This window comes from Phragmites australis, chromosome 19, assembly GCF_958298935.1.
Source record: "Phragmites australis chromosome 19, lpPhrAust1.1, whole genome shotgun sequence".
NCBI classification, from domain to species: domain Eukaryota; kingdom Viridiplantae; phylum Streptophyta; class Magnoliopsida; order Poales; family Poaceae; genus Phragmites; species Phragmites australis.
In genome coordinates this window covers 749,720-767,989 of record NC_084939.1, presented here as the reverse complement: position 1 = coordinate 767,989, position 18,270 = coordinate 749,720, and the positions used below count along the sequence as shown (strand labels likewise).

The following is an 18,270-nucleotide window of genomic DNA, read 5'->3' as shown; positions in this document are numbered from 1 at the left end:
AAATGGGCATTATTGATGATGGAGTACGACATCACGTACGTTCCTCAGAAAGCCGTTAAAGGACAAGCTTTGGCTGACTTCCTAGCGGCGCATCCCGTTCCGGATGATTCGCCCTTAGTCACAGAATTGCCCGACGAGGAAGTATTCACAATTGACATGGAGGCTCCATGGGAACTCTACTTCGACGGCGCTTCACGCACGGAGTACGACCCCGACGGGACTCCTCGTAGGAGAGCCGGTGCAGGAATAGTGTTCAAAAGCCCCAAAGGAGAAACTTTATACCATTCTTTTTCCTTGCTTAAGGAGGAATGTTCCAATAATGAAGCCGAGTACGAGGCCCTCATCTTTGGGCTTCTTCTCGCATTATCCATGGAGATACATATTCTTCACGCATATGGAGATTCTCAGCTCATTGTGAGACAGGTTAATGGAGTCTATGAAGTGCGCAAATCCGAGTTGGTCCCATATTGGGAAGCCACTCACAAACTCATGGAGAAATTTGAACTCATACAAATTAGACACGTCCCTCGAAGCAAGAACGCCTCAGCGGACGCTCTTGCAAAGCTAGCCGCAGCCCTCGTATTACCTGATGGGCAAGCAGAAGTGAAAATTGAAGAAAGATGGCTTCTACCAGCCGTACTCGAACTCATTCCCGAAGACCACGAAGTGAACACCGTGATAACTACTGAAGTTGATAAACAAGATTGGCGCAAGCCTTTCTTAGATTATTTTAAGCACGGCAGTCTGCCAAGTGACCCCGTCACAAGACGTCAATTGCAAAGGCGACTCCCCTCATACATATACAAAGCGGGAGTCCTGTATCGACGCTCTTATGGGCATGAGATGCCTCTTCGATGCCTGTCCCGAAGCGAAGCAGATAAAGCTCTGAAAGAGGTACACGCAGGTGTTTGTGGTGGACATCAGAGCGGGCCAAAGATGTACCATAGCCTAAAGCTTTCAGGAGGCTATTGGCCCGGTATGATGACCGATTGTATTCAAGTGGCACGATCTTGCTATGACTGCCAGATACACGGGGACTTCAAGCATCGTCCCCCAGTTCCGTTACACCCGACTATACCCGCTTGGCCTTTTGACGCTTGGGGTATCGACGTAATTGGAAAAATTGAGCCGCCCTCTTCTAAAGGGCAGCAATTCATTCTCGCCGCCACTGATTACTTCTCCAGGTGGGCGGAAGCAGTTCCTTTGAGGGAGGTGAAATCCGACAACGTCATAAACTTCCTCGAGCGCAACATCATATACCGTTTCGGAGTTCCTCATCGCATCACCTCCGACAACGGACTGTCTTTCAAGTCAAGTAAGATCTACAGGTTTGCCGAAAAATACAAGATTCAATGGAACTATTCCACAGGGTATTACCCTCAGGCCAACGGCTTGGCTGAAGCTTTTAATAAGACCCTCGTGGGCATTCTGAAAAAGACAGTTACGAAAAATAAGAGGGATTGGCATGACCGTCTCTTCGAAGCATTATGGGCGTATCGGGTCACTGTCCGTACCCCCACACAATCGACGCCCTACTCACTTGTCTTTGGTACGGAGGCTGTTTTACCCCTAGAGCTGGAGCTTCCCGCGCTCCGGATTGCCATACACAATGAAATCACACAAGATGAAAGAATTCACCTTCGACTCCAAGAACTGGATGCCCTTGAAGAAGAGCGTCTCAACGCTCTCCAAAATTTACAATTCTATCGACAAAACATGATTCGAGCGTATGACAAGCTTGTCAAACCTCGCGTATTCAGGAAGGGAGAGCTAGTACTTGTTCTGAGGCGCCCGATTATACTCACCGGCAAAAGCAAAGGCAAATTTGAGCCAAAATGGGAAGGGCCTTATGTTGTAGAACAAGTCTACGATGGAGGTGCCTACCAACTCATTAACCAGGAGGGCGTTCATCCAATGCCTCCTATTAATGGTCGTTTTCTCAAAAAGTTTATCGCTTAGAGCCGTCCTCCGTTCCCCTTGGATCAACATTGAAAAGGGAGAACTTCGAGGCTCGGTACAACTCTTTCAAAATAAAGGGTGTCGATCCACCCAACAGTGATCATGGCCTTTCTACCTGTCGCCGAGTTGCGGTTTCAAGGTATGGCTACTTGCATGTCTCGCCTCCAGAGATGTACGAAGTGTCGTGACAATTTTAAGCTGTGATAATAAACACACACTGCATAAAAGACACATGTTCCTCTGTCTACGCTTGGGCGTCAAGGCTGACTCATTCTGCCTCTGAAGCGACTAGCCGTTGTTAATCCTGTACTCTTCTACCCCAACATAAGTTCACCCGGGGACGACTATAGGAAAAGAGCAAGAGAGGGCTACCTTCCCGACACAAGTCGTGGGTAGGTGTGAAGCTTCTTGCCACCCCGGCGTGATCAAAACAAGGGCCTTGCTACACCAAAAGTTGCCCGCGAGGTTTAGTACCACAGAGCGTGGATGATGGGACCTCAAAGGCATTCGCAATCCCAAGATCAAGCTCAAGTACAAGCAAATTTAAAGGCCCAACGAAGGTCAACCATTGTTCAAAACACCCATTTGAAGGTGTCATCCAATCAAAGTCCTCCCAAATTTAAGGGAGAAGTACCAGCAATGTGCAAGTAAAGTCACCATCAATGGGTGGCATGAAGACTGCGAATGCCAGAGAGTGACCATTATTCACCACCCTCGCAGAAAATAGAGGCAACAATGCCACATCTTGCTTTCTACCCATCTTTGATCCATGCCATGCACAAATTCAGTCTCCAAGGAGTACAGGATTGTTAACGTGCTTTAGCCGACGAGGTACTTTTGGGGAACCCCCATCGTTTTCAGAAGCACTTTCAGACATGTGTGCCTCACACGTACACGGATGTGTCGTACAATTAAATACAACTGTCACGACTCTTCGTCGTCTCCTGAGAAAGGAGTCTCTTGTGGCTGTATCTTGGGGTCACATCATAGCTTGGCGACATAAGAAAAGCCTATATTTCAAAACATCAAATGCATCAAACAGGGTTGTTAGTATGCATTTCCCTTTCATTATTAGTTAACCATTTTTTTTTTCATAGCTATTGCAGCTTGATGATGTAGAGAAGTACACCACATGTGTGTTTACGGATCTGTGAAGTCTTCGCCTTCACTGGCTGGCACCTCCCAAGGTCGCAGTGGAGTCTTTAATCATTCTCTGCCTTCACTGGCTGGCACCTCTCAAGGTCGTAGTGGAGTCTTTATTATGTTCGTCAGTTTCACCGGCTGGCACCTCCCAAGGTCGCAGTGGGATTTTCAATCATATTCTACAATTTCACTGGCTGGCACCTCCCAAGGTCACAGTGGAATTTTCAATCATTTTATACACCTACACTGGCTGACACCTCCCAAGGTCACAGTGGCATCGAGGATCCCCTCGGAAGTGGCGCCGAGTTTCGTCGCAACTGAGGATTATCGGGAGCAGTGAAGCGTGCCAGTGCGGTTCACGCGGAACTGTAAAACCCTTCAACGCTATTAGCTGGCACCATGGCTGCTAAATGGTCGTAATAGAGTTGATAAAAATCTCTCTTCAGAGGTCTTCACTGGCTGGCATCTCCCAAGGTCGCATTGGAGTTCTCTGTCTTTTATGACAACGCTAGCTGGCACCTCCCAAGGTCATAACGGAGTCAAACTCTTTTCAACGATACTGGCTGGCACCTCCCAAGGTCGCAGTAGAGTTAATATGTTTTCTTTGAGGAAGGACGCAGCGAAAGGCTCCGGGGTGATACTCGGCAGCTGTTTTCCTTTCTTCTGGTTTCTGGGCACCAAGTCAAGCCCACGCTCCTCTTCCTCGCGCAAGCTCAACTTGGTGGGGGGCATTTGTATGATATCATTTTGTCGTGTATTTGCATCCGTAGAAAAAAAAAAGAAAAAAAGAGAGAAAGACATGGGTCCTCAGCCGGCCCAACCCGGCTCTTTCCCCCTCCTCCTTTCTTCATCAGGCCGGCCCAGCCCATCCCGGGCCACCTTACCCTCACGCGCCGGTTGCCCTAGGGCGCCTGGGCGCTGTTCCTCTTCCTCGCGTCGCCCGAGCGGCCGCCTCTCTCCCTCGCGCGCGCCGCCGCCTCGCTCGAGCCGCGCGTCACGCCGGCCAAGTCGGCTCTCCCCCTTTCCCCTCCCTGCTCCTTGGGCCTACACCGCTCTCCCACGCAGCCCGAGCCGCCCTAGCTCCCTGTGTCCACACCGCACCGCTGCTCTCCTCCTCGGCCATGCCCCTGGGCTCGAGCCCGCCCGAGCTGCGCTGCCCCTAAGCCAAGCCTCACCCTCTGATCCTCAACGGATTGAGGCGAGTTCGGTTGGATTCTATCTCTATCTCTTCCCCGATTTCAAATCAATTTGGGGATTGCTTCAGATAAGCTCGGCCACCGCGATTTCTGCAAGTTTGGGCCGGCTACATGCTCTTATCTCCTCCTGTGGGAACCCCGGGCCACCTCTATAAAAGGCAGGGAGGGGGTGCCCGGGAAGGGGGATCAATCTTTGGAGCTCTGCTGCGCCGAAGCTGTGCCGCTAGGTGTGTTTGCTGAGCAGCTGTGCCTTCCCCTCCCCGCTAGCAAGCTTCGCCATCGGCAAGGAGAAATCGATAGAAGCCTCTGCCGCTTCTACTGCACCCACGCCCCCTAGGACGCGCCTCCGATCCGTCGCCATCATCACCATGTCTGCGCCCCGAGGTGAGACCCAGTTGTGATTTCCTTCCCCTCTGATGCTATGTGACGGCCGGCCATCGTGCCGTGCGTGTGCCGCGTCGCTGTTGGCCCGAGTCCGATCCCTGCATGCAAATCGGGAGCGGTAGTCCAGTGTGATGCGCGCGCATATTATTGCCGCCCTGTGTGCCTGGCCTTCATGCTGATGCTTTGTGATCGCCGGCCATCGTGCTGTGTGCGTTGCCATATGTTTATGCTTGCCATAGGCCGGTGATGAAAACCTGAGGCCCGGCCGCTATGCTTCATGATGATGTTCTGTGATAGCTCGGCCTTCGTGCCGTCGTGCTCGGAGACCGCCGATGATGCTAAAACTGAGGCTCTCCTTTCCTCCTCCTGTTCTTAGCCGAGTGGTGGTGGCCTGGTGCTACCCTTCTCTACGATGGTGATGCTATGCACTGATGTCTAGCTGTCGTGCCATGAGGCTTGCGTTCACATGGCTACTGCTTGTCAGTGATCGTGTGTTGCAGAAAATTCAGAGTGTGGGTATTCTTTTGGCTGCCCCAATACCGATTTATGCTATTGCCAGAGACCTAATCCTTTTATAGGATGTTCGGTGATATGGCTGCTGCCTCGTGATAATCATGTAATGCAAAAGAATACGAAAGGAGGGTTTTGTTTGGTTGCCCCAGTATAAAATTATTGCCAGAGACCTAATCCTTTTTAAGGATGTTCGGTGCTATGGCTTTCGCCTTTGCGGCATGTTGCCTTCGGAGTGGCTGATGAGGACAAGTCCGAGGCCCAAAGAGGAGCTAGTGAGTCAAGCACGGCGTCGGAGCTCCCGGTTGTGGCCATGCTGCTGCTTTCGGTTGAAGCTACGCGTCGTGCCGCGCTCCTAGCCCACCTCTTCATAAAAACACAATTCTGAGGTCTATGTGACCGATGATGATTCGGGATACATAAACAGTCCAAAAAGCTTATGCTAGACTGTGATCCCATTCTTTACTGCTTTTATTTCTAACGCTCACTTTGCTTGGTCTTTATTGCGTGTGACTACAGCCTTGCAGACTCGGAGACGACCTCGGTATGACGACCGCCAGCGCACTTAATCGGAGGTAGCCCGAAGACGGGCGTAATTAACCGGAGAGCCCCACGAGGCCACGGGAACCAAGACAAAGCAATCGCCAAATCATGAAGATAGTCAGATAGCGTGTGCGTTTGAGGAGTAAAACAAGTGTAATCGAAAAATGTACTTTATGAATTCAATATGAATGAATAAAGTTACAATTCCATTACATTGTATCCTGTCTTTTGTATACTCTGTATACCGGCACGCCCGCAATATTACATACATAATTTCAAATACAAATTCAAACGCTTGACGTTTCGAATCCGCGAAACACAACCAGAATATATAAAACGACGTATGTATAGCTAGAATCTTGGATGCACTTATCTTTTGCAGCTAAACAATCGTGCACGTCCATGATAAGATGCTAAGATAGAGATGTGGGAAGATAAAGTGATTAGCTAAACAATCGATTGTCTGCGGTGTTGTTGTGCACTAGTGCTTCTATTCCGCTTAGATATCTACATAGAAGATAATATATGTCAATTGTTGTAAGAGTTAAACGTTTATTCTATAAAAGTATTACTTTTGTTACTTCACCTGTGATGTCTTTATGTTTGTTAAACATCATGAGCATACATAAGCCGTATCTGGTTTTGTCCGTTAAAACCGGGTGTGACATGGTGTGATCTAGACGTGAGAATACGACTTCACCCACTAGGGTTTAAATCCTAATGCCCATGATTATCACACACTCCAGTGATTTCAGCGGTATTATTTGAAGGCGTGTGATATGAGATGCACTCACGGGTGTGTAAGTGTGATATGTGTGTGCATTATCCTTGTAGCAAATAAAAAAAGACATGATTAATTTCGTCGTTATATACCTACATGGCTAGGTGGTTTAGCAATTGACAAGTGTGGTTTAGCTGCACGTATGTATAGCTGGGAGTCTGGAAAGCACCTAGCTTTTGCAGCTAAACAATCACATGCACGTCCATATTGTATCATTAGAGATGTGGAAAGATAAAGTGACCGGCTAAGTGCATGTTTGTTTGGACTGATGTTTTTCAAAAGGTGGCTTTTAAAAGTTGTCGATGGAAAGTTGTTTTTGAAAAGCTGGAAAAGCTATTTTTGGTTTGGCTTTTGAATGAATGAAATGTATAATGCATATTATACCACTCAAAATATCATCCCTCGTAAGTCAGCAAAATCTCCTCCATACCCGCTTCTGGCTTTCAAGCGCATTGCCGCCAACCACCGCGACCAACGTGTCCGTAAGGCCACTCTTAATGCGTTGTTTCTTAGGTGATGTCTAAGATGAGAGAGAGTAAGAAATTGATGTTTGAAATAAGCTTCTAATGTATGCATGTGTCTTGCTAGTTTATTGAGATCTTGCAAATCAATTTATTGTCTCATAATCATTTAGGATTGCTTAAAGATCTAGTTTCTTCTATAAGAAACAAACTCTTAATTATCTTAGTTTGTGAACCATGCTTTTAAGATATTTTCAAGAAGATATCTTTACCTAGTAGGATAAGAACAACAGGATCAATCAGCATCCTAGTTTGTGCATACAGTAATGTTTTCTTCCTGAATGTACACTGATGTCTTCTTGGATGTTGCAGGAGTGTTCTACGCTGGTGCTTCAGTGCTAACAACAGGACTGCGTGAACTCGCAAAAGATTTCTCGATAGGAACTAGCACAAAATTCGAATTCCATAAGGTGTATTTCTAGCTAGACTCAATAACCGACAAGCCAGAAGAAGTTTTCACGGGACCGAGTGTAGTACATACCATGTTCTATTCACCGTGGAGTTAGGATCTTTTGGGTTGACTATGCACTTTAAATTTTTATAAGATTGTAAATTTAATATATAAATATAAAATTTACAAAAAGTATAATATAAATATTGAAATATGATTATAATTTCTAATCCCGAGGAGAAAAAAAGGTTGGACGTGTTGTTACTGCTGCTGCCGTGAAGAAGCCAACAATGCAACGCGCATGTGTGTCATCGTTACTTGGGTAATTTTGCTAGGTGCACACTGAAATCTACCAGAAAAGTTTCAACAGCCCTTGTTTTTTCGCGCACGAATTATATCAATATTTTTTCTGTTTTTCTGATCACGCCCTGAGTTTCTTCGCAATGACTTCTTAAAGTATGATATTTTGCTACTAAATCTGATACAAGATTTTCTTTATAGTAAGTTAAGATGCAAACAGTTTTTGGGCATACTGATATGGACATGGATTAAAATTTCTCCAAAATTTCAGCAAAATTTCATGAATTTATGTGGGAAACGAAATATCTAATTCCGAAACTTTCTTTTACCGACATGTGAGGCCCACGGAGGAGAGGACGAAAAATGTTCAAAATTTTGATGAAATTTTGCAAATTTCAATCTTTTTACCAATGAACGAAAAAATTGTAAAACAAAATTAAAATCCCTAGATGTGGATGGTGCGATTGAAAGCTTTGGCCAAAAAGATCGAAGATCTTGGTCCAATGAGAAAAAGAGAAAGAATCGTAAGTTTTTTTCTCAAATTCATCTTCAGGAAATGTTGCTGCTGCTTTATGGCTAAAGCTGAAATCTATCCGCATGTCCAATGATCGGACTAGCAAAATGTATCTGAAGATGAAGTTGTTCACGCACAAATTACAAGAGGGTTGTTCCGTGTTGACTTATCTTTCTGTGTTCAAGGAGATCGTTGCGGACCTAGAGTCCATAGAGGTAAAATGTAATAATGAAGATTTGAGTCTTATTCTTTTGTGCTCATTGTCTAGTTTTTTTTAAACTTCAGAGATAGCATATTATATAGTCATGATACTATAACATTGAAAGAAGCTTACGAGGCCTTGCACGCCAAGAAAAATATGAGACATATGATGTCTATTGAAAACTCGACTTCACGTGCAGAAAGTCTAATTGCGTGTGGCTAGACAAAGGAAAAGAAATCAAACAATGGCTATATAGGTAAAAGTTTGAATAGTTATAGGGGCCAGTCAAAGTTGAGAGGCAAGAACAAATTATATAGGTATTGCAAGAAAAATAATCATGACATATCTAAATGTTACAAGTTGAAGACCCAATAAAAGAGTAAAGGTAAATCTGATGAAGGTAAAGTTTATGATGCTATTGTCGATGGTAATTCTGATGAAGAGACTTTTGTTACTTTTACTAGATGTGCAAATAGTGGGGGTGAATAGATTATTGATTCTACTGCATCTTTTGATATATGCATCCATAGAGAACGGTTCACCACTTGTCATTCTGTTCAAGGTGTTGGTTCTGTTAGGATGGGTAATGACAGACCACGTTCAATTGTTGGAATTTGATTTATTATGATAAAGATTTATTATGGTATTATTAGAACCTTGACAGATGTAAGGTAAGTTTAGAGTTCTTTTGATAATAAAGGGTATAAATGGACCCGTGAGATGGTGCTTTCGAGGTGAAAAAAGTTCACTTATCGTAATGAAAGGTGATTTGAGATCTGTCAATTTATATCGTCTACAAGGCACTATAATTATAGGTGATATAGCTGTAAGTTCACATACATTATCAGATTATGATGCTACTTGTTGGGGGATAATCTCTGATAATGTATCCGAGGTATACCGGACGATGGGTATGTGAATCCGTATTTCTTGTGGGTGTGTATCGAATGAACTCAAGAACACAAGAATTTATTTAGGTTCAGGCCTCCCGTGAGATAATAGTCTCACGTCTGGTGTATTTTTTTATGATTGTGTCTCTGGATTATCAAGTGTCATTCCCCTTTATATACCAGGGGAAAAAGAGTATATACAAGTGGACGATGCCAAAATAGGTGGCAAACCTACTCCTGATGAAGCCTAGCTATTCCTAGCTCATCATGACGGTGGGTATGCACGCCTATCCTGCCCTGGTCGCCTTGTATGCCTTGTCACGTCCGCTACAGCCGCCACGTTCGCTTGCAAGACCATTCCATAACATTTAATGCTCCGAGACGGGTCACCCCGTCTTCTTGCCTGCCCATGACCATGCTCGCTGAAAGTGGGTTCCTAGGGAAAGAAAAACATGAGTGGAATGCATTTAAGGTGATTTGACTAGTTAAGTGAGTATTTGCCCTGCGACCAGCAAGAGCTGGTCGCAGTAAGGATGGTCGCAGGGTCTCCTTTTGTGATTAGCGGGCTAGTCGCATGTGCACAACCTTGGTCATGCGATGAGGTCGTGGTCTTGAAAATATCTACTATCGGCTGACATTTGACGGTGTAGGCCCCCTGACAGGGCACCCCCTTACCCATTACAATACTACTAATCTTTGGCATATGCGTCTTGGGCATATGATTGAACTTGGTTTGGTAAAATTGAGCAGTAGATGACTTCTTGACGGACACAACATTGACAAGCTAAATTTTTATGGGCATTGTGTCTTTGGCAAGCATAAGAAGGTGAGATTTAATACTTCAGTTTATACAACAGAAGATATTCTTGATTATGTGCATTCTGATTGATGAGGACTATCTCGCAAGCCTTCCCTGAATGGTTCTCGTTATATGTTGACTATTATTGATGATTACTCGATAAGAGTTTGACCTTATTTCTTAAAGCATAATTTAGAAGTATTTTTAGTATTTAAAAAGTGAAAGATTATGATTGAAAGGCAAACCAAAAAGAAGTTAAAGAAGCTTTGCGCTGATAATGGGATTGAATTTTATTTTGATGAATTTAATCCATATAGTAAGTCTGAAGTAATTATGAGACACTACACAATTTCTTATACTCCACAGCAAAATAGTGTAGTTGAGCGTATAAACAGATCTATCATCTTGAGGGGCCTTTGCAAGTTGTATAATGCAGGTTTGCATATACGTTTTTGGCTAAAGCTCCTTACATTGTTTGCTATCTTATTAATCGTTCATCTAAAATTACCATCGATAAGAAAACTCCAATTAAAATATGTTTTGATTCTCCAACTAATTATTCATAATTGAGAGTTTTTAGTTATCCTGCACTAATTATCATAAATCATGAATTTTTAAAAGAGGTCAAACACAAAGTGTTACAATCCCTCACCCAAGAAACATAAATTAGATGATAAGAACAAACAAGCTTACACAAATATACAACAGGCATTACAGAATTTTCTTTTAATAACATAGAGTACAAGTAAGTTACTACGTCATATTGTAGTTTTCAGATCCGTAGCCAGTCTTCGGCTTCCTCAATCTCTTGGATCTCGCTTGTCCCTCTGCAGCTTGCAGAATTGATGGCATGAAAATCTCTTCATAGTTGCCACTACCAGCGGCGGTGAGGCTTGTGTAGGATGGAATACGCTTAAATTATGTAATCCGAAAGGGTGAATGATTGTTAATGTTAAATTTAAAATTTAATTACTCTAATCAAATATTCAATTTAGTCACGAAATTCAGTTCGAGACGAACATCTATCATATCATTGAAAGCGATGTACAGAAGAAAAAAAACCAACCGTTAGATTACCCTCAATTTTTTTTCTGTAGAAACTTAGACAATCATACGAAATTATTTCAAAAAATCAAGTCAATCGGATCTCTGGTTTTAAAGATATGTAAATTACAAATAAACTATGACAGATTGTGACTAAAATAGATCAAACATAAATAACATAAGAATTATTAAAATTCAACCAACAAATCTACCAGAGAGGTACTTGACATCCTATGATGATTTTGGATGAATCAAATTAATAAAAATCATAACGAATAAACAATCCAGCGAAAATCATCACGAAACGACGAAAGCAATAAACACAAAGAAAAACTTACTGAAATTTAATCTTAATTGCATGAATAAATTTACAAGATGTATTACAAAATATCCCTAAAAATTTCCCTCGCTAGATTAAACTCTCTCTAATCTATTTTCTAAAACCCTCGATACTGTTCTCTCGATCTCCTGTAGCTTTTTATCCGCCGGGCTCGTGTACCGTGACCGACTCCAATACGTCAACCGACTTGGGCCTCGGTGCCCCGGCCGGCCTGCTTCAACTGCCGCACGGCCCGGCCGAATACCGCGGGACGTGCACATGCCTTCCGGCAACGTCGAGTCTTCCAAGCAGAGGCTCCGTTATCAAACCGACCTTATCACAGGTCACCATGCTGCGCTCTGCTAGCCCAGAGGCCTGAGACGAATGAACACCCTTCTTACTTGTTACGGCTGACACCACTAGGCTCTTGGGCAACTTCACCCCCTTACCAGCAAGCACACACCCCAGTTTCGGAAGCTGACCAACCTCCAAGGGAAGTTCTCTGACCCCTGTGTTTCTCACGTCCACGATCTCAAGATTCTGTAGTCTCCCAACCTCCCGTGGAAGCTCAGTGATCGGCGTCCCCTTGAGAGCCAGGTACCTCAGACAGAGCAGCTCACATATATCCACCAGATCAGCATTCTTCAGCTAGGCCCCTGCTGTATTCAAGGTCCAGCACGCGCAGGCGTTCCAACTTCTTGAAGGGGATCTTCCGTGCAACATCAAAAAGAACAAGGGAGTGAGTGTGGGATTCATCCATTCCTGAAAACTCCACAGTATTCCGGTACTGAAGAGACAGCCGACGGATCCGTTGATTATCAGACGATGATTTATGACCACCATAAGACGCGCGACCCATAAGTGACAAAATTAGCTTCTTTTGATTTGCATACAAGGAAGGCTAGCATCAAGGGGTGGACTGCGTATTTGCTCTCTTCCGCCGGATGCAACAAATTCCTAGAAACAAGCTCGTCAAAGTAAGCTTCTTTTTTTCCAGAACTGGATTAACCCCTGATTTCATTACACGAATGTAACAAAATTACAATCATCCCCATCAATCAGTTCGTAATACTTACAACAAAAGCGTGCGCAAACAGAAGGATCTATACATCTGACGTCTGAGGAGCAGCACCGAGGGCTACCGATTAGCCAAAATAGACCGTACGTCCAAGGCCAAAAACCACAATCCAAGTATAACGACTCCTAACTTATTAGACCGGTATCTACCACACCAAGTTTCAGATACAAAAACCATCTCCGGACCGAGTGCCAACAGCACTGAAACAGCAACTGCACTCCATTGATGATTGCTTCAACTTGGAACACCATCAGCTCCTTGGCCTTTGGCGAGCATCATCGTGCCTTCAGCTTGTTTCTTGGGATGGAAGAGGAGAGCTGTTTCTTGCAGCGTCTGAGCTCCAGCTTCCAGGGAGTCTCTGTGCTGACCGTCGAGGAGACCTGCCCAATATCGAAGAAAAGAGCAAGCAGAACACACAATCTCAGTAGGAGATCTAACCTGTTTTTTGTCAAAAACTACCCTATTTCTCATTGTCCAAATAGCCCATATAACAGCAGCTAAACCCGCCATATAGCATGCGCCCCCAGTAGGGAGGAAATGTTGCACCCAAACAAAGTATTGTTCCATGTTTTCATGCCTACAATCGGCACCAATAACCAGCCCAATCAGGCTCCACACATATTTAGCCATCGTGCAAGTGAAGAACAGATGTTCAATAGTCTCAGCCTCACAACAGAAAACACAATTGGTGTCTCCTTTCCAATTTCTTCTTTTAAGGGTATCTTTAGTAAGAATTGCATTTTGTTTCATCAGCCACATGAAGATTTTGATTTTTAAAGGAATTTTAGCCTTCCAGATAATATTGTGAGGCAGGCCATCTTGGGTTCTACACAAGTGTTTGTACATTGTCTTGACAGTAAAATTCCCAGTCTTCCCCCATTGCCAAACCGGCTTGTCTTGCTCAGGAGACAGCACAAAAGTCATAAGTACATCTCTCATCTTCCTCAGCTGGTTTTGGAGGTCTTCATTCAGCCATCTCTTATAAGATAGGTTCCATTGCTTGGCCGCAACCTCAGCTACTGTCAGATTTTGTTCATTGCAAATTTCAAAGAGGTCCTTGAACTTGTCCCTGAAAGTCACTTGACCACACCAGGCATCCCTCCAAAAGTCAGTTTTTTCCCCATTTCCAATTCTCATTTTCCTGCCAGCTAGATAATGATTTTTCACCTTTAGCAAGTCCTTCCACACAGGGGAGCAGTTAGTCCTTGACTTTAGCTGGGAAACACATGTACCTCTGACATATTTTTCTTCAACAATCTGCTGCCACATACCCTTTTCACTTTCCAATCTCCACCACCATTTGCAAAGCAAGCTTAGATTAAGTTTCCTGAGATTCTGAATACCCAGACCCCCTTTTCTTTTTGGTCTACACACCTTATCCCATTTGACTAGATGATATTTTTTTCTAGCTTTACCTCCTTGCCAAAAGAATTTTTTCCTGGTTCTATCCATTTTGTCATGGATGGTTTTGGGGAGTAGGTACATTGACATGTGGTAGATGGGCATGCTGCTCAAGCTAGAGTTTATCAGAGTGGATCTGCCACCAAGGGACAGAGAGCTGCCCTGCCAACCATCTAACCTTTTCAATAATTTTTCATCCAGAGGTAACCAATGAGCAACCAGGAGCCTATTGCTAGCAACAGGCACTCCCAAGTACTTGATTGGCCAATCTCCAGTGGCACAATTGAACATCTCAACAGAAACCTATTTTTTCCCTTCCTCATGCCCTATCATGAGGGCTTCACTTTTTTAAAAATTTATTTTAAGGCCAGACATGGCTTCATAGTTATAAAGGAGCAGTTTCAAATTTACAGCTCTCTCTTCACAATCCTTAAGAAGCATTATAGTGTCATCTGCATATTGCAGGATAGCAACCCCATTTTCTATATACTCAGGGATCAATCCCTCGATTAGATCATTTTGTTTAGCCATCTCAACCATTTTTGCAAGCGTGTTAGCAACAATATTGAAAAGGAAGGGAGACAGAGGGTCCCCTTGTCTTACCCCTTTTTTACTTTAGAAGTAAGGACCAGTCTTCCCATTGACCTTCACACTTAGGGTGCCTCCAGTTACCACAGCCCTCATCCAATTACACCACTTCTGACTGAAACCCCTTTGCTCCAAGCAATTACACAGGAAATCCCAACTAACCTTGTCATACGCTTTTTCAAAGTCGAGTTTCAAAACCAGGCCCTTCTTTTTTTTAACTCTAGTGTCATGTATTATTTCGTGGAGGCACATTATTCCATCCATTATATTTCTATCCTTGATGAAAGCGTTCTGACACCTATCAATCAATTTATGCATATGTTTTTCAAGCCTCAAAGTCAGCACTTATGTGAATATTTTGTAACTGACGTTAAGAAGGCATATAGGCCTGTATTGCTGTATCTTATTTGCTTCTTTTGACTTGGAAAGTAGGGTGATAGTTCCATAGTTCAGTCTCCCTATATCCAAATCATGTTCATAGAAATCTTTAAATAAACTCAAAAGATCAGGGCCAATGGTCTCCCAACAGCATTGGTAGAACTCAATAGGTAAATGATCTGGCCCAGGTGCTGTGTTTTTTTTCATTGAACATACTGCACTTTTCACCTCCTCTGCTGTAAACGGCATAGTTAACTCAATGTTTTCATTGATAGAAATTTTCTCCTCATCCCTCCAACAGCTAGCATCAAGTTAGAAAAGGGGTTTCTCTCCAGGGCCAAAAAGATTTTTTATAGTAATCAGTAGCATGCAGCAGTAAGTTGGCATCCCCTTCAATGATCCTATCATCCTGCTGGAGGCAGAAGATGGTGTTTTTCCTTTTTTTGCCATTTGCTACTCTGTGAAAGAACTCAGTATTGTTGTCCCCTTTTAGGATCCATTTGGAGGTGGCTCTCTTATTCCAATAAATCTCTTCGTCTTCTAGAATATGCATTAGTTCAAGTTGAATCTCACTTTTCCTTCTCAGTTGGACCTCATTTAGCATGTCCTCTTCCTCAAGGTTTTCAAGGATCAGGAGCTCATCACTGAGCTCCTTTTTCTTCCTTCTAGTCTCCCCCTTGATGTTATCCCCCCAACCTTTTAGAAAATTTTTCACCCTTTTTTCCTTAATGGACCAGATATCCAGGTTAGACCTAGCTTTCACTGGTTTACTCCAAATCTCATCAATTTTTGCTTTGAAGTCAGGATGTGAAAGCCAAGACAACTCAAAGCAAAAAGTTTTAGGGTTCCTGGTAGATTCAGCCCCAGTGTTTAAAACAAGAGGGTTATGATCAGAAGTATATCTAGGAATTTTTTTCAGAGTTGTTAAGGGGAACATCTGCTCCCAATCTTTACTCATGAGGACCCTATCAAGTTTTTCCAAAGTTGGATTTGATCTATTATTAGTCCATGTAAATCTGCCACCAGACAGAAATAATTCTCTTAGTTCATAAGAGTTGATAATGGCATTAAACATGTCAGAGACTCTATTCTCTTGGAACCTTTTATTCTTTTCAGTGCTGAATCTCAAGATGTTGAAGTCCCCTCCAATCAACAGGGGAATGTTTTGAGTCTGACATATGCTAGATAGTTCAAGGAGGAACTGATCTTTATCCTCTTCCTGAGCAGGGCCATAGACAGAGGTCATCTTCCATTTCTTGTTAGTTGTTTTGTTCGTTACATTAGCAAGGATGTGGAATTTTCCATATGAGAAAGAATCCACATCAAAAATATCCATGTTAACTCCACATAAGATCCCACCTGACTTGCCAGAGGAGGGCAGCCAGTGCCAAGCATAAGACTTTTTACTGTCAATTTTTCTAAAAAATTTATTACCAAAGCTTTTTCTCATGGTTTCTTGCAACCCTATGAAATCGGCTTGCTGATCTTGAATCAAGTCCCTCAGGAAAGTCCCCATTCCTTTCTTGGAGACCCCTCTACAATTCCAAAAGACACCTATCATTTTTTTATACTTTGATCTATTAGTAGGCCTTTTTCTGAGATTCCACCCAGAACAAATCGTGGATGTCTCTCCTTCAGAGGTGATTTCACCATCACAAGGTTGGCTTTTCACTTGTCTGGAACTTTTAGCCACTTTCTGTTTACTTAAGTTTCTTTGCTTTTTCTTTTTCTTGCATGATGAGACAGGTTGGAAACCTTCATTGTCTGAGTCATCAGAGACTAAGTTTAGAGCTAACTTCTCCTCAAAGGGGAGAGTGTTTTGTTCAATTTGTTCATTCACCACACTTTCTTGAACCTCCATCTCATTCGTAGCCTGCAGATTTTGTCTTGCTTCCTCAAACTCCTTAATCACATCAAACTTATTCATATCCTTCACAGAAACATCAACACCCATTTTCCTAGATCTAGTCATCAATTCGAAATTATTAAAGGCAGCAAAAGAATTAGAATCAGTTAAAAAAGTACCTTCCAAGTTTTTCTTCTGAGCTAACAGAGAAGCTTTCTCTGCCACCCCCAAGTTGTTTTGAGACTGGCTCTGTATCCTCTCACTTTGCCTGACATTGATGACTTCTCGAGTTTTAAGTTGTATCTTTTCCCTGTCAGTAGGCATCTTCTGCTCTTCCTTCAAAGTAAGCTTCTGCTGCTTCCTTTTGATAAACAAACCCTTCAGCGATCCATTTCCTGACCAAATGATGCCTTTCAATCTTGTGGCCGTCAGGGTATATACTACAGTATAACAAGCAAGTCGTCAGATGAATAGGAAGATCGTTGTAGCCAAGGCATAAACTCTGTACCAGTGGTTTCAAGGATGGGATAATCAGGAACCCATCCAGCACGTAGCTCACAGACCACAAGGAAGCCCACTCTTCATAATCATCTTGCACCAGCAGTTTCTCTGCCAATGCTGATGACATGCAAATTAGCCCTAGCTGCATACCACGGCACATTCGCACAATATCATGGCAAGGTTTATCATTGCCAAATCCAATTCTCATGCCAGAGCGACAGACCTCCTTACTATTGCGACTGATAATGTGACAGCATCAACAGCGATACCCGAAATTTTGTAGATAAATGCATCTTTTCACGGCCGCATTTCTCAGCTATAGCATTAATGCGAGTCGTGATGATTATTCTACTGCCCAGATTATTCTTTGGAAGAGCCTTTCCGATTATTTCCCAGTCCTCCCAATGCCAGATATCATCAACTATGACCAGGTTACAACTAGATTTGGAAAGACAGTTGTAGTTGCTCTAATACTAATGATTGGAAACACATGTGATTAAAGCATTGTTGCATTTTCCTTGCACTGCGGTCTCCATAATGAAAATCACATCTGGTATTCCAAATGAAATCAAGGAACGCACTGCGGTGGTGATGGTCTTGTAAAGGGATCCAGATCGCATGGCCATGCAGTGGTGGATCCAAAATAAGAATAATCAGGTCTCTCACTTGTTGAGCTAGAGATCCGAATGTCTCACTTATCAAGTTAAAAGATGTCATATAGGTTTGGTACATATCATTGATCATTGGAAAACGAAAATTATCTGGTATACTGTGCATCTTATATGTGGGTCCACCCCTGAATCCATAAAAGGGGCATTTTGTGTGGTGAATATTTTTATAAACAAATGAGATTGGAATAACGTTCAGGACAATATTTTGTCAAAGCATGTTAATTCAAATCTGCTCACATAATTATATTGTGGCAGAGTCCATGATGTATGGGCCCCACATCCTCAAATGTTTCTAGAAGGTCCTGAATTAA

The 18,270-nt window shown here is 43.1% G+C and overlaps 1 long non-coding RNA gene across 1 annotated transcript; it reads left to right on the top strand.

Moving 5' to 3' along the window:
- Positions 1-4,216: 4,216 nt before the first annotated feature.
- Positions 4,217-5,947, top strand: LOC133900867 (uncharacterized). The gene is made up of 2 exons (XR_009906604.1): positions 4,217-4,682; positions 5,712-5,947. It is a non-coding gene; the product is annotated as an uncharacterized LOC133900867 (long non-coding RNA).
- The last annotated feature ends 12,323 nt before the right edge of the window (positions 5,948-18,270 follow it).